The sequence below is a fragment of the Lepisosteus oculatus genome, chromosome 27, assembly GCF_040954835.1.
Source record: "Lepisosteus oculatus isolate fLepOcu1 chromosome 27, fLepOcu1.hap2, whole genome shotgun sequence".
Lineage (NCBI taxonomy): Eukaryota > Metazoa > Chordata > Actinopteri > Semionotiformes > Lepisosteidae > Lepisosteus > Lepisosteus oculatus.
The window spans coordinates 11,737,563-11,755,400 of NC_090722.1; the positions used below are offsets into that span (position 1 = coordinate 11,737,563).

The 17,838-nt window shown below is 43.4% G+C and overlaps 1 long non-coding RNA gene across 1 annotated transcript; it reads right to left on the minus strand.

Moving 5' to 3' along the window:
• Nucleotides 1-3,625: 3,625 nt before the first annotated feature.
• LOC107075440 (uncharacterized) lies at nt 3,626-7,886 on the minus strand. Its single transcript, XR_001476973.2, has 3 exons — nt 7,715-7,886; nt 4,706-4,755; nt 3,626-3,745 (listed from the first exon to the last, which is right to left on the minus strand). It is a non-coding gene; the product is annotated as an uncharacterized lncRNA (long non-coding RNA).
• Nucleotides 7,887-17,838: the final 9,952 nt, after the last annotated feature.

Here is a 17,838-nt window from a genome sequence, read left to right on the forward strand (position 1 = left end):
GCTAAAAATGGTGTCTGCTGCCCGAGGGAGCCGGACTCCACAGAGAAAGGGAAGCGAGAGTTATTCAAGCTCGGCCAGGCTGCCGAAATCAAAAGCATTCGACAGAGCACTGCCAGCAAAAAAAAAAGCGAGAAGCTTTAAGAAACGTTTTGCACTTGAAAACTGTTGTGACATGAATTTTCGCTTCCTCGTCTTGGATTCCGATCCTGGCTGGCTGTACACCTTTAGTACAGTTTCCCCCACAAGCTCAGATCTCAAGCACTGCCAACAGAATTCACCCCAATGCCTGGCTTGTCCCGATTAATGGGATAGGAGCAGAGCAGAGATCAGGAATTGCATTTATTGTCAAGAAGGGAAAATCAGGTTCTTGGTGATCTGCAATCTCTTCTGGATTTGCTTAGATTCTCAAATGAATAAATTGATTTAATTATCTGCTTGACTATGGCTATTAATCTGTGTTTAGTTTCAGCATGGTCACTCAATCCAGATCCACTTGGGTTGATGCATCCTCAGGTTTTCACTCCAACTCTGACCTGAATGAGCTGGTTATTGGCTTAATTGGCTCCCTGCTCTTCAGGTGCTGCTGCTTTAAAGGATCTAGAAAACCTGTAGACAGAGTGACTGGCCCTCCAGGATTGGAGACTCCTGTCCAGGGAGAATTGCGGCTTTGATTCTAATATCATGGTTCAGATAGTGAAGAAATCTGGCAGGGTTTCTACGTGTCTAAATCACCAGCTACCATTAGATGTGTAAAGCTTGTACTGGAACAAAACAACAGGAGTCCGAGACCCCTGATCTAGATTGTGTAATTCATCGGCCTCAGCCAGCTGTGCGTGCTGGGATTCAGCCCAGTCACTAGGCTACATGTCTGAAGGCTTACAGAAATTAAGATGAACCTAATTCATTTTTAACAACTTTGCAAAGTTTTTTTAATCTGCAGCTGATAGCCAGAGGGGGTAGATGAGATAAACATTTGTCTATTTCCTTATTATCTCCGTCATTAATATGCTGTGTATAACAATTGGATCAAAGAATAAAAAAAATCATAATGTGGGCACAGCATCTTCTCCATCTTTATTTGACAATTAGTGTTTGGTATGAACATAAATAATGTTCAGCATTCCCCCTGTGTTAAGACTGGGATGACTCTTTTTCAATGTACAGTGTGATTAGGAGAGGGGCGGAGTGGGACCAACAGAGACCCTCCCCCAAAGGAAAAAAATAAACATCCTCCAATGAGCTGTGACACATCTAATCCCACCCCCTCCACACTCACCGCACCCCTACACCTTAAAGCCCACCCTCCCTTGTTGTCACCATAGAGACAGCGAATGGCTTCAGACAGGCGTGTCCAGCTGCTCTCAAGCTCTGCCCAGAGTTCAGTTTCCTCTTCTGTGATCCATTGAGCTGAGATGGGGGGCGGAGAAAAAGAGAGAAGCAGAATAAATTCCTGCTGTGACTGAGTCGACATACCTGACTGCTTAGTAAATAACAATAAGGTACTGTATGTTCTTCTCTCACACATAAATATTGCCAACAAACACCCGTGTCCTCCTCACTAACTATAAAATAAATATTTCTTCTCTATGTATGTCTTGATGATGCATCATTTAGATGAGATGATGCATCTCTAAATACTGGGCAGACAGAAGTAACATATTTGATCTAGCACATGGATAACGAATGGTTCTGATTCTGAAACATTGCATCTAAATAACTCCTCAGACACACATTACAAAGAGAGAAGGCTTACTTGGTACTAATAGCAAAGTTATCTGTCTCAAAACAGAGCCACCTCCCTGTGAAATGAAGAAATCACTTCATGTATACATACCTTTTAAACCTTTTGCATGAGTCCCCTGTTGAAAGAAGGAAAGTCTTGGGTTATAATGGAGAGGCTTGGTCATGATCTTCTCTCTCTTCTGTATTTTGGCAGGGTGTAGTTACGTTTGTTTTTTTTTATTCTACGAAGCATAATTTCTGGAGTGCTTTTCAATCCAGCTAGTTTCTTTAGAATGAGCAGTGAAACATGAACCCAAGGATACAAATCGACACTACATGAAAGCACATTATAAACTAAGAACAGACTGCAGTCCTTTAGACAAAGGGTTGTGGGAGTGTGGAACAAGCTGGATGAGATCCTGGGGTGAATTATCACAGGATGCACAGCAGGTACAGTGCTGACATGAGTGTGAGCCCAGGAAGTGGTGGGGACACGAGAGACCCCAGGCTAAACGGCCCCAAACCTTACTCTTCACAGAACTGCAACAGGCTTGAACTCAGTAGCTACTTGATTCAAACTGATCTTTTTAGCTACTAAAAATCTCACTTACAGAAAAGGACGAACATTGCACAGATCACCAGCAAGCCGAAGAAGACCAGACCTCCTGTCCGAAGTTTTTCCCAGTCTGGGGGGAGAAGAGGAGGAGCAAATTAGGCGCGGAGAATGGACCCTACTCCCATCCTCATTCTTAGGACACAATCAGAGGATAAATCTCCAATTTCTTTTCAGAAAAAGAAACAAACCTTACGTTGGCTGCAGCAGCCATTTTCTACAATTTGAAACTCAGACAATCTGTGAGCACCAGGTCAAGATTAGTCCAACTCTGTCGGCCAATGTAACAGGTCAGTACCAACACAGAATCTGACGACAGAAACATCGCTTCTCAAACCCTTTGGCAAAGGGTTCAGTTTCAGTTTATTTTGAATCTCTAATATCTTATTCGTTTACTTCACACTGAACACGTGTTCATTCTCAAAAACAATAATCACGTTGTTCCATTGTCTTTTGGTTGTGAAATATGGTAACAACGAGAGAAAAAGATCACAGGGTATTATTAAAATACAGGGCTTATCTGACACAAAACCTGTTCTGAAAGGTAACATCACTCCCTACTTCCCCTCTCCCCTTCATTGCGACCTGGGGTGGGAATGCATTCTCTTATTCTGACCTCAGTTAACTAGTTAGTTAGATAACTAGAAACAGCTCATTGCAGCCACCAGAGCAAAAGCCCTTGGAAAACAATATGTTTAAAAAATGGCAGATAAGTTCACAACAAACAAAATGAACGATTAAAAAAGTTCACAAAACTAAGTGCTGCAAGATAATGCAGCACCTCTCAAAACTCTGCTTCAGCCCCGAAGTGCAGTGCAGAGCATTTTGGGAGTAATTCTCATTTGTATTGTTATGTATAATTATGTATTCTACTTACCATAATAGAACGTATCTGTTTGGAAAAGAGAGGGAAAAATAGAGTATACAATTAGCATAAAGAAACACAGCACTGTCTTCAATATGCTTCACCATGACCACACAATACCATCAACACCCCTACAGCACATGACTTCTGAAATGCGTATAAGACTTTAAATGAGAGTCACATGCACATACAGACATGATCATACACTGAATTCCTGCATTCGGCTCAGACTATAGGCATGAGTACCCCACAGATTCAAAGTTAATTACAGCCCAGGAGGACTCCTCTAGTTAGAGAAAGCAAGAGCAGTAACAAAAGAGCCTTTGATTTTTTAATATAGGTACGAGTGTAGCATGGTGCACACAAACAATCACAGTATCTCTTACTTGCTGATGTTTCTGTGAAGAATGCTGCCAAAACTGGAAGACATAACAAAAGATCTGAAGTCAGTCTCTGAAGACAGGACACAGGTATCCAGGCCTGTACAACTTGTAAGGCAGGGAGATGACTTGTTTGAGGCTGAGCAGCAGCAGGATATGCAGGACCTGCAGATATTGTATGAGCAGAGAGCTGGACAGTGGTTTTGTCATTTAGGGTACAGCAGAGAATGAAAGCCCCTACCTCACTAACTGTGACTGTCTGACTGTCAAGTCATCGTAAATGTATTCTGTTCAATGTTCAAAGAGTCGGCAAATACCCCTGCAAAGTACATATTGCTGCAGTTTCACATCAAGAATAACGTGTTTAGAAAGCCAGACCACACCTACGCCATCTACCTCATTGTAATTTTATTTATTACACATCTGCAGTCATTGTTTACATGTCTGCATTGTTTACATTCAAACTGTTCACTTGTACATTGTCTGCTGTTTGTTTGTATATTGTCTTGATGCACTGTCTGCACTTTGTGTTTTTACACTTGTTTTAACAATCGAGTGACTTTCTGTCAGTAAGAATCCCATTGTACCAGTACACGTACCGGTTACATACGGCAATAAAGTTCAAGTTCAAGTACCTGTCACAGAGACGGTGACAAACACACATGTTTAACCCAGTAATGCTCACTGACACTGTGCTCTACTTCATGTATACAAAAGACAGAACATGTGCTCCTTTAGATTATTTTCTTTCCAAAAAGAGCAGTGTGACAATATTATTCTGTTGTTAAAGTCAATTCTATTTTGTATGGGACAATATTATTGCATATATAATGAAAGATATTAATATAGTAGGCAACACTGTTCACAAATTAACTATTGCATTTAAACAATAATTTTATTGTTTAAACACGATACTGTTTTAGTATAAATGCAATACTATCTCAATTAAACAAAATGTTTTTTTTCTTTTTGGCACTCATATGTTTCTGTAAAAATCTGCAGGTGCAACAGGTTCATGCTGTGTTGAATGGATTGGGTATCATGTTATGACTTGAACCTGCCTGCGATGCAAACTCCCATCTGAGACAATAAGGAAGTGAGAAAGACTGATGAAGCTGGTGTTACCTGTCAAAAGGAACAGAGCGCTGGATGGTGCCATCTTCAGCAGGGCTGGACTGGAGGATAAAAAGGGGAAAATATTAGAAAAGATGCAGTGAAGAAAAGAAATTAAAAAAATGTCTTAGCCACTTTTTAGTTTTCACATATAACAATGAGTATAAACATCTGCAGAACAGCAAACTGCACAGCTCTTTGTTTTCTCATTGGAACTGACTGAATGCTGACAACACAAACCACTGATCATCACCTGAGAGCACCGAACCCAAGGGTTTCTAGGAAATTTGACAGCTGAATGAGGGAACTTTTGTAGTAGTAGTTCATTGACAAATTGTTAAATCTGTTCTAATTGAAATTGACTGAGCTTCCTTTGGGTTAGAGCATTTGTCACAATGCAGTCAATCAGTCACTGTGGCTCTTAACCTAAAACTCTCTGCATAGACTGTACAAGCAGATGCAGCAAAGGTCTCTGGAGATTTTTCAGAACATTATAGTCAGAACTGAAGTCTCATAGACCATTTTCTCAAGCTTGGTCCTGTAATCTGGCAAACACCTGACTTACCCAACTATCTGAGAGGTCATCAAACCAGGACTAGGTGCCCTGTCCTGTGTGCACACTCTTTATGAGAACATAACAATGGTTACAAGTGGGAGGTAGCTATTATACAGCACACTAGCTAATAGTGAATTGATCTGGGGATCTTAGCCAGTCATTTCTTGATAGATATCAAGGTTCCAGTTTTAAACTCATGGCTGGGCAGCTTGTTCCACACAACCACCACCCTTAGTGTAAAGCAGCACCTCCTGTTGTTAGGTAACCCTAGTTTCCACTTGTGTTTTTGGTTCATGTTTGATTTCTGTGCTCCACCTATCCCCCTTTTTACCAGTCACTTCAAATTTTTCCCGGGGTGCCCCGTCAGATGCTGACCAAGCCAGTTTGGGGGAAGTGGGGTGTTGTCAGTAAACACTCCATCAGCGCGAGCGGAGGGGGAGAAGAGGCCTGACCTTCCGCAGTGTCACGTGACCTTAGGAGTTCTCCTGCGCCTCCCGTGAGCTCGCTTTGAAGCGGGCTCTGGTGTTTTGAAAACACAGGCCTGTCCTCCAGGCTGGGTGTATTTATTTACGGATAGAATTGATATGATATGCGGGAAGCCAAAATGTCAAACTCTGCTGCCCTCCGTGAGGGGATAATTGTTCTTCTGTAATGTCACTTTCACCCATTTGTATAAACATTGAAGATTCTATAGCAATCCAGATAAAAAAACATACATGCAAAAACAGATGCATGGATAAACAAATAGCAAACCTGTGTTTTATTTTTACGTAGAGCAGAAAGCATGCATTATTGCCATACAGACTCTCCAGCGAGTCCAGGAACTGAAGTGGTCAGAGGGTTGTGTGCCTGTTTCAGCTGCATGCCCACCCCATTTCCAGGACAATCTAATGTATTGCTTCAGCACAACAGGTTTGAAAAACACCTGTTATTTTCTGTCAGGCTTAAAGATGTGGTTTTGTCTTCATTCAGCTCTGTTTAAGCTACTGTAGCTTCAGCAGTGCCAGCTCCGAAAGGCAGAAACAGAATTGCTGGTGAATTTACAAACAGGTGCGCAAAGACTCGCTGACTGGAAACCATTCGACAGGCTCAGAGTCAATCGGTCTATTAATCAATACATTTCCTGATCAAGTAGTGTGCATTGGCTTTGATCAGTGCACAAGATAGCCCTTCAGACAGTATACAGATAACTATTTTTAAATCAGTAGTTAATTATACAGCCAGTCGCGATAAAGTACACGACTGGATGGTTCCGTCAGCCCGAGTCTCTATTGTGCCGGATCTCAGTCTCTAGACACGTGAAGCGGTGCTGTGTTGAAGCCGTCATTTTCCCTCATTTTCACATGGACCGGAAAATAAATAAAAAAAACGCTCGTTCTTTCCAGCTGTGACCGACTTTCTTTCTTCTTGTGACAGAAAGGAAGATTCGCAGCGAGATCACAGCAGCGGACATCAAAGACGGACGGACGTGCAGGACCGAGGCGCTCGGACTCGGGGGTCTGCTGAAGCAGATTAACGATCGATATCGTGCTGTGGTTCCCTTCACGGCGCGCTGACGCGGAGCCGTAGGAGAAAGGACCGTTGTTTTTTCTATCTCACCCACACCTAAGCAACAATCGCTGTAAACGGTAGATTTGAACAGCTGTTCGAAACCAAGAAAGTTACACCCGACAGGAACTAATGTTTTCCCGTGGAATCTCGTTCTTTGTTTATGTGCTCCGTTTCCTGTCAAGTGAAGGAAGCGCTCGACAATTCAATAAGGGTAACCGCGAGGCGCGCTTCACGTCGGCTGGCCGAGAGGAGCTCGGGACAGTCGAAATCCCGAGAAAGAAAGGAATTCGCAGATTCGTCCTTATCCTTAATAGTACAGGCCAAATCTTAAAAAGGAAATCTTCAAGAGTTTTTAAAATAAAAAAATGATAACGGTTTGTTAAGATGCATTTCACCTAAAACCTAAAAAGGGCAACAGCTGTCTTTACAGGTGAGACCGAAAGCAATTTATTAATTTATAGATGGAAACGCATTGTACAGCAGGAAGCGGTCATTCAGATCGTTTAGTTCATGCATTTAGCCTAAGCCTGAAGATTAACTTGAAAAACCATCAAAATAAATTAATACAAAGTTGTGTGCTCAAATCCCAGTTGAGACACTGCAGTTGTATCCTGAATTGCACCAGTTAAAAAAATAAACAAATAAAAGTCGATTTAGATTAAAGCATCAGTCATATAAATTAGTATTAAGTAGCTCTTTGTGTTTAAATGCGTTTCCTAAATCCATGAAACTGCACAAACTGAAGTTTACCCCCCGTTTGAGATGAAGCCCCAGTGAGCAGACCCCAGAGTGATCTGAGCTCCTGGCAGATTTCTCCAGTTGAAGGAGAAAGTTCTGTTTTTGGCGGTGCTGACAGAAGCTCAGAGAAGCTCGGCAGTTATGTGGCCCAAGAAAGATTCTCAGAAGGAACTCACCTGAACAGCGGGAGCTCACAGCTTTGCAGTCTGGGGTGGTCTGGTAGGCACTTGGAGACGAGTTAAGAACTTGATCAAGGACTTATTTTCAGCAGATATAAACCTCCTCCCCTTTATTTGCAGACAAAACAGGTTGAGTCAAGTAGGTGCTCTTTGGTTAAACACCCCACTCACACAGCACATTGAAATGACTGTTTCTAGCCCAAACAACCCCCTGCTCAGAGCTGTTGACAGTGCAAACAGGCAGCTTAAGGGGAAAGCGGTCAGAATTCCTGTTCAGTTGAGTTCGAGCAGGCAGAAGCGGTGAAGGTTGACCGGGACCCGGGGCCGGAGATCTCGCCCTGTCCCCTGTGACTTTGATCACGTCCTCAAGAGAACTGCAGTCCGGCCGGGTCCTGCAGGATGGAGGGAGGTTGGAAAACCGCCCACGGAGAAGCCCGATTCCTGGAACATGTTTTGCCCATTCCTTGCTCAAGACCCAGAGGGCTGAAGAGACTGGTGACCTGTTAAACAAATCATGCAAAAAGGTCTTCTTTATAGTGAGATTGATCCTACATCATGTCAAAGCACTGTCCGATAAGACTGTGCGCTAAGAAACAGATATTTCAGCGATTTATCACTGATACATTTCCGATTGGAACACTGTCTCACAAGCTTTCAATTGAGAATGATTACTTTTCCAGGCTTGGAGGTGTGACTGGGATGTTTGACCTAATTAAGTAGATTCTTCAGCCTGTCTGAAGCAATAGATCTCATACTGTCCTTCATTCCTTCAGGCAGCTTGTAAAGGGATGGCTACATGGAGGGGATTTATTATTATTATTATTAGGAAATCGACTTTGCAGCACAGTCTGACATATTAGAACAACCATCGATCATCCAGAGGTCAGGACAAGCAAAATTTCAGAAACATTACATAATTTAATAATATTTTAAAGCAATGGGGTGCAGAATGAATAAACAATTTCCCAATCACTTTCTGTGTGTGTTCTCTGGGGTGGAGGGGATGTGACACTACTGTCAATGCTGTTAGCCTTCTGTAGATCCCTACGTTTGTAGAGAGCATTTAGTTTGATCTGATTTAACTAACCTGCTAATGTATGTGTCTGACATAGCAATCCAAAGCAGTTTTCATTTGCACACAATAATAAAGCTGAAATGTATTTGCTCAAGAGCACAACAGCAGTGTCTGATAACATAAGAAAGGCCATAGGCCCATGTAGCCCATTTGGTAGTTGATGCAAGAACCTCATCCAGGTGTTTACTTAACAAATCCAGGTCATCAGCTTCAACAACATGGCTGAGCAGCTTGTTCCACACTACCACCACCCTTTATGTAAAAGGGTTCACAAAAGGAAAAGACAGTGTGATCTCACTGAAGACAGAGATTGGAGAAAGAAAGGTATCCTAGTGTCTGTCTTTGCCTTTGCTCTGACAACAATGCTAATGGGATTGGGTCACGTCAAGGACAGAACACAGCAGAAGCCAACATTTCTGAGCATGTGCATGACTGCTATATTTAGTCATTTCACAAGCCTGATTGTAGCATCAACAGTTTAACAACACCCTCCCGCCTGTGCCATGCCATCCTTATCTCCTATTCTTCACCTTCACAGTATTAGAGCTGTTCTTGGCTCAGGTTACTAGGAGGCACTGTACTAACTTCCATTCGCTCACAGCTGGGATCCTCAGAGACAGCCCTGCTTTCTCCCTGGAGCAGCCAGCCCTGTTGCTCAGGAAACAGCATTTGCTGCAATGAAGTGAGGCCAGTGAGATCCAGTGACAATGTGATGCTCTGAGCCTGCTGATCTTAATTTTCTATTGCTCATCAGACTTGTTTTTCTGATAGGATTTAAGAAAAGGGAATTGAAATTTAAAGACATAGGGCTTGAAGTGTTCGCTTGGTTCGTCTCCTGCTCCTGCCCCTCGTCACTGCTCACTCCGCTGGGGGGAGGGGCACAGCCTGCGGTCCTGTGGCCAGGGGACCGGCCCTCAGCTGGGCAGCTCCAACACTCCAGACACCTGTCAGTATGCTTAACCCCTGAGCGCTGTTATTCCTAGTGAAATTTATTAATGATATAACTTTACAGCATGTCTGTAGACTGTAGGAGGAAACCAGAGCAGCCAGAAGAAACCCAGATGAACAAGAGGTTAACATGCCCCACTTTCCCTTTCTTTGAGAAAAGATTTAGCTTTTTAATTATAGGATCTCCCAGGAAGCTCAGATAATTATAGCCTTTATTAAAGAGAAGAGTCTGAGCAGAAAGAAAAAGCAATCCCTCCCTCGTTGTTTCTGAACTGCATGAAGGCCAGGAACCATGTGGCTGTGTCCATGGCTCTTAGCCCTCAGGAGGGAAGAGATGACAGGAGGGAGGCTGAGACTCTCCAGGCTCTGGCTGGGAGGAGAATCTGAATTCACAGGAGCCTCCCACTTCCTCTGAAACAGTTTTCGCTTCTTGTCAGGGTGGCAGTTTGCTTGATCTGAGTATCTCATCCGTTTCTTGAAAAATCTAGAGAACCGTCCTCAGCATCACAGCTGGATAGCTTGTTTCAGACCCCCACAACCCTTTGTGTAAATTGGTGTCTCCCGTATTTCAACTTTAAAAGCACTTTGGCATGGTCGCAACTTATGCCCTAAGTTTTGCAAAGGTTGCCATACTGTTTGCAGACAGGTTTGATTTGCAGAGTCAAGGTAGAAATCAACAGATGTAAAGCAGGTCTGTTCTCTATCTTTCTGTGCCGGGCCATACAGGCAGGGCGGAACATCGTCCTTTTCATTCACAGCTGGTTGGCATGGGGGGTCTGGAAAAACTGGGTTTCAATCCAACAATCACCCCTCCCCACTCTTCTAAAAAGGTGTAATTTAACTTCCTGCAAATAGCTCCTCCCCCAGGGCTGTGAAAGGGGCCACATTAATGTTTTGTTCATATTCATGCCACTCCCAGCACAGAAATACAGCTGGAAAAAGGAGCACTGTGAATAATTCAAAAGGCATTTGAACAGAAGAGGCGCTGGAATAATGAAGTCTGGCCTGGTCTGAGGTCCTGTGTTGGCCCAGGCAAACGCTAACTAAGAGCTCTTTTTCCCTCCTGTTCCACAGTCCCTCCATTTCATCTCCTTACTGACCCCTGACAGAATGGAACAAAGGATGAGAACCTGAGCTGATGAGTGATAAGAAAGGTAAAAAATGAGAGGAGACCATTTGGTCTTCTGGCCTGCGTGGTACTGAGTGGTCTGCGGATTCAGGGATGTCATCCAGTCTTTTCTTGGAAGACATCAATTCAATTCAACTTTATTGTTCCATTGGGAAACACTCCCAACATAACACAATGACAGGAGCCTGGCCCACTCTCCCACAAACCTTTGTGTAAAGAAGTGCCTACTGTTCTCAGTTTTAAATGCACATATACAGTCTCCTCATTTTTAAAACTTTACATTTTTTTCAAAATATGTTTAATGTTTCACAGTTTTAACGCCCATTTTAAGACAGAAAACAGTGCAATGTGCCTTTTTGCGACACTTTATTGTATTTGCAATCTGTAACTACACACAGGACTTGGGAATAACATGACTCTTATCTTAACAAGCTACAAACTGTCCTAATTATTATACTGACAGAGTACCCATATCTGGTAGCTCTATGAGGAAACTAAAGTACCATCTTCTGGCTGCTAGACTTAAAAATAAACATTATAAAGCTGGAAACAACACAGCCGCGAGTTCAGCAAATAATTAAAATGAATTAAAATAAACTGCTCCTGTTCAAAGTGCTCCTGTTCACAACAAGTAGTTTTTAAACACAGAACTGTGTCATCCAGCTCTTTGAACTCCAGACGAACTGTTTTCAGCTGGATTTCTGTTGTGTATTTTCTATTGTCCATGCTGGGAGAAGCACGGCGTGGTGGCTGCCGTTGTGATTGTTTTTGGAGTTGGGGTTATGCAGAGTGCTGCCATTGTGGCACAGGGGACGATGGGATTTTAGGGAAAAAAACAACAGAAAATAAGAAAGAAGTTGCCCCAGTCTTCTATTTTAAAGGCCCATTGAAGAGCCATCATAAACTATACAGTTAGTCTGACAGGCCCTGTAAGATATTGACCAACCCAGCAAGTCATCAGTTCACTGAAGAGTATTTTGATTTTAGTCCTATGTGATTGGTAAATTACTTAATTGAACAAATCACCTGTTAATTGATCATAATGGAATTGCTTCAGTTCTTAAGAAACTGGTGATCTCATGGTGATTTAGTAAGCCTTCTGCACTGGGGCTCTCTGGGTGTCAGGAGCTGCATTCAACTGGAATAAAGGTCAAGAAGAAGCTTGGCTTTTCTTATAGAAGGATGTTCACACTGTCAGATTATCAATCAGATATTTTTAATATAGTCACAAGGGCTCTCGGTGTACTCGGTGTGTTTATATATAAAGAAAGAGGAAACAATATATCATCATCATATTATAACACTTACGGCCGACAGGTGCTGTGTAAGAGCCGGCTTACCAGAGCGGTGACGTCTCCGCCCTTCCCTGTGATAGCAGGACTACAGCCCCTGGGGTTTGGAGAGATCTCTTTTTAGCTCACCGGGCTGGGTCCATGTTGAGTGATGCGGGAGTCCCGGGTTCGAGCCCCCGGCGGAGCGGGGCAGACCTAATGCGGCAAGGGCGCCCACCTGAACCTCGTTGTGTTACAATATTCAACATGTTGTGTGCCTCATTATAAACACCCTAGGTCTAATCATGACAGAAAATCACCATTAAAAGATGAGGTTTCTCTCCACTACCTATTACGAGAATAACATACCTCTTAAAAAAATCTTTTAAAAAAAAAACAAGGCCGATAGTCTGACCTTGTTACACTCAAGAACGTTATATTACGAATATGACACATTGCCACACTCATTAACTCTCGTTTTGTACTGCGTACGAAACAGGTAAATGTTAAATAGCTTCCTAAGCAACGAGAGAATATTCTCTTAAATGTGCGATATCGACAAACCTAGGTAAAGTTACAATTGCTAATAAATCCAGACGTTGCTTTTTACTGAAATGTGCATGCATTTCCTCCTATCCGCCAAAGCGACGGTAAAAAACGAGCGTCATCTAGTGGAAACACCATGAATCGATTTAAGATTCACAGAATGTGCTACGTGCTCTGGAACAGTGGCTACCATTAGCTAAACTCTCAACCCCAAACTGATTTTGTATTGGATCTGCTTGCTTATTCAGAGGTTTTATTCAGACTTTTTCTTGGACATTACTCAGTGTAAAAAATACCCGACCGCAAGGCACAGTTTCCAGTAACATCAGCACACAGAACATCCCGACCTCTGCGAATTGAACTTGCGGTTTCGCTCTGGCCGACAGTCTTGGGCGGAAGAAGAGCGGAGCGGGATGAAACCGAGCTGAAGGGTGTTAACAGCAATGTTAGTTGATCGTTATCATTTAAGTGAACTTACCCAGTACATTAGTTATTATATAAGGAAAGACGACTTGTGTGTTTTGACCACATACTATATACTAGTCTAGTATATTATTAGCAATAGTATATTTATTAGCAATAGTATATTATGCGAGTTTATAGGGTGGACCAAATTTGGCATTTTGCGACGGTGTTCTGTACCGAACTCTTAGGAATGTCGAGACCCTACTGCACTGCCTCCCCTCAACCGTCTGCTGGTATTTCTGATTAAACAGGTCCTTATAGATGAGCGGCAGACAATAAACACACGAGGGGAGTGACACTGTAGCAGATACGCCCGCAATGTGACTGAAACTGTCGGAAGCTTTTTTTCCTCTCGCAGACACCCGTTTGGTTATATGCACCACACCTGAGTAATGATAGTTCTGAAACGCCAAAGCTGGAACAGGGTCGAACGAATTAGAAATATGACCAAACAGAAAACTGGAATCGATAAGCGATAATCGATTAAGAACTGGAGCAAAAACCACAACAGTACGCGGAGTTCCTCCCAGACCGAAACTGTCCGAGTCTGTCCCGGAGTGCTGAGGACCGCTAAGCTGCGGTTATCTGTGTGTTAACTTTGACTTCCCTGAACAGGTACATGGAGATTACCTGAAAGACCCTTCTATGGAGTAAGAATTGACAGATAATGCTTAATATATATATCCCTCGGTAGGCGAATGAATAAACTAGGAGACAGCGTTCTGAAACCCGTATGATTTAACAAGCGCTTCACGCAGTATTAACTTTAAACTGTAATAAATTATATAGGAAAACTGAAGGTTTCGTTACTTGCTGCAGTGACAGGTGGGTCATAACCGTTTTCCTCATAACGTGATGAAATTACAACCGTTTCGAAAGGAAATGCCCAATTCCCAGAGCGCGGAGGACACGGTCCTGCCTTGCGTGCTGTGTAAACTACGCTTGGTGCGCCTTCCCGTGTAGGAGCTACCGCATAATAATGGTAGGCAGAAAGACTAACGGGAAGCAGTCGATTCTTTAAAATTTCAGTTTTTGCTATAGTACAGGTTCTATCAAACGTTCAGAAGTTAATTGCTGTCATGTAATAACCGCCTCCCTCTTAAAATATATGTTAATTAAGGAGGTCGTTCACTGTGAGTGACATTGCTTAGAAAAGTTTACCCTCCACATCTGCTAAATAAATCTTCTTGAATAATGGGACAATATCATTATTGATTGACGATTTTTAGCATTGTACTCTAGTCCATGAGACAAGTCTTCATTTTCAGAATCTACCACAAATCTTCAGCTTCACCCAAAAAGAAGGTGAATGGTTGTGAATCACTCCCCTGTCCAGGTCATGAAGACTTCATTACTCTTACAATAAATTAACTCATATTTCCTGTTAGGAACGTTTGTGACATAAAAGATGGCTGATCGCACTAAATGTCCAGGCGAGATGATATCTTATTCTATGGTTTGCCTACTGATACATTTTGAAGATTAAGATTTTGAAGCAAGAAAAAAACAAAGTTGACCAAACTGAACAGTAACAGGTTTCCCCAGTTGGCTACTGGTAACAGATGTTGTCACGTCTTGTCTACCTGTGGACAAAACAGAACACATATCTCTCTGTAGGTGTTTTAGGAATTCAGGTGTAGGTACAGTGAGTAGTTTCAGAAAACTTACAGCAACTCACTCCCCCACACAGGTGTCCATGTCCTCTTGTAACGATTTCCCCTCTGTTGAAACACAAACAGAAAATGCACCAGTAATCAGTGTGGCACAGCATGTGAAATCACTCAGAAACCCTTCCCCTGCGTGTCTGACACTGAAACTGAAGCTCTCTGGTCTTCGGATAATGTCGTCCTCTGGGTCAGTGAGCACAGCCTCAGCTGTGGTTTCGCCCCTCTCTGCTCTCTGGGCGTCTCTTTGGAAAAGGTGTCTGCAGCCGGACAGATTCTAAGCGCAATTTCCTGTTTTTTAAAACTATTACTTACTCAGACATTTCTGTAGCCTCTTGGAGCGTTTGAGGAAGCAGAAGGCCAGGCAGAAAATGATGAGGATCCCGAAGAAGCCACCGAAGACGCAGGCGATGAGAGTAGTGAAGTAGTTGCTGTTTTCTGGGGATGGAGAGAAGGTTTGACTTGCTTTACTGTGGCTCTCTGTGAAACAGGCTTGCTTGCCGATGCCTGTCCAAGAGCACAACTATATCACCCACAATGATCTCATTAGAACACTGCTTTAGGAGATAACAGAGTTATTTTACATTGTTTCAGGGTGAGACTGACAAGGGGGTGAATGAGAGGAGTGTAAATTCACAAAGGACTGGGTGAGCCACACACTCCGCGAAGCTCTTTGCCTTTGTTACAGCCCTGTGTTTGCATTTAGGTTGATCTGATTTGCACTGAGGGCAGCACAGCCTTGCAGCGCTGGGGCCCTGGGCTGCTGTCTGTGTGGAGTTTGTATGTTCTCTTCGCGTTTGCTTGGGTTTCCTGTGGGTGCTCCGGTTTCCTCCCACAGTCGAAAGATATATACGTGTGTGCGTGTGTCTGTGTGCCCTGCAATGGACTGGTGTCCTGTCCAGGGAGTGCCCTGCCTTGTGCCTGTTGCACGCTGGGATAGGCTCCAGCTCTCCCACGACCCTGTCCTGGTTCAAGTGGTTAGAAAGTGGATGGATAGTGATAAATCATCAGTCAGAAGGGTTCTGTACAGAGGCAAGTGAGCTCGTTTCCTTGCAGAGGCTCGAAGCAGGTCACACACCTACCGGTGATGGAGAGGTACCCCTCTGCTGGTCGTATCCCCGGGGAGAAGCAGGTGACGTAGGTCCCGTTGTCTGCCTTCACCGTGGTGGCCATCCTCCAGACGGCACGCAGCTCTCTGCCCCTGTTCTCACAGTAGCCCATGATGACCTGAGCGGACAGGTAGACATTGTCGCCGGGGCAACGGATGCTGGCGTTCACACTCCAGCTGTAGATGTTGAGCTGCAGCTCCTGCACCCCGGCGGGCACCGTGCTGACCCCGCACACGAAGTTCACGGCCTTGCCGTTGGCCACCGACACATTCTTTGGGGGGGTGGTGAACTCCTCTGCAGGCAGAAGAGCCAAGACAACGAATCAACCAAAACATCAGGAAGCCACACCTTTTCATCCAACTTCAAAATCCAAAATATAAAAGAGCACGCAAACATTAAACAACCATGTTTTAATCTACCAAGAATGCAAGTCAAGATATTTCAAGGAGCAAGTCAAGTCTAAGACTGGCATCCTTCCAGGGTGTACCCTGCCTTGTACCCACTCCTTGCAGAGATAGACTGTGGATCCCCCGCGCCCCTGTACTGGATAAAGTGGTTAGAAAAAGGGATGGATGGAAGTAAAATCTACTTCCAGTGCAGATAAGTTAGAGGGGGAAAATGCAGTGTTTCAGCTGTTATGAACTAATGATTTTTCAAGTTCCTCATCTGTATTTCAGTAACTACTAAGGAGAACAGGCTTCTGAAATGCTTTGAGCTTCTACAAGAAAATTCTAGCTTCCGTGTTGAGAAGCAGGCCCTCAGAGGGCAGACTGGAGCCTCTCTCTCCTCCTTCATTTGTCAGGGAAATGGCTTTATTTGTGTGAAGGGGGGTTCAACTATTCCGTGGGGCTTCCTCCTGTGTAACTCCTTTTCACCTCCCCAGATAGTCAAATAGTGAAAGTTTTCATGGGAGATACGACCAGTCTCTCCAATATGTAATTGCACTGACGCTGAGTCAGTCGCTGTAGAAGCACCGTCATGGATTTTAAGGCCATGAAATTTGGTTAGCCTTGGCTTGCAGTAAACAGTTCTTCTTTTAAATAGTTTAGTACTCCACCCAGTGGCGTGACCGCACACAAAATTGTGGGTCAGCCAAGAATGGTCTGGACCAGCAGTACATGTGCATGCTATTGGGTAGACAAGAACATTGATTTTACTTGAAAGTGTCAGAGTCAAATAGAGTGAAACCCAAACAAAATTAAATCAAGCATCATGATAATAGCTTTTTTTATGCTGGAGATGGCTGAAGCAAAGGAAAATTAAAGGTCTAGAATGTTGCATGTTTCGCTTACTGATCATGACCGGCTTGAAAAAGAACTTAACTGAAAAGTTATTTTAGAAAACAATGATGTAGCAGGTTGAATATTCTTGCTGTGTGTGAGAACACTTTGAATCTCTCTTTAGGCCTCTGGTCCATTAATTCAGATTAATGACAGTACACTATTGGACTGCTTTATTTAGATCCTCAGAGCACTGCATGAAAGCTGAAATGCTGGCTTCAAAGACTCTCTGATGTAATCTGGGAGGGAGATACAGTACTTTTAGTTTGCTGTTCTGGAAGTAGTTCTGGGGACTATAGAAACAGAAAATGAAGGAGCCACATCAGGTAGACATTAGTATGTTCTAAAGGCATGTATGGTCATTTTTCTATATAATTATTTAAAGAACTCAAGCATCATAATTCCTCTATGCCCAATTTAATATCATTGAGCCCATATAAGTCTCTGAGATCTTGGCTGCCGATCCCTGCATTTAAAGACCAGAGGATCTGAGGGTCTGAGAGACAAGATGGGAAGGTATACCTGCAGAGCCGGGAAGTGTGAGCAGGACCACAGCCATGGAGACGGCCAGCCAGAGACGAGACCGTCCGGGATGCATGATTTCTCCCATGTCTGCTACCCCCAGACCTCCCAG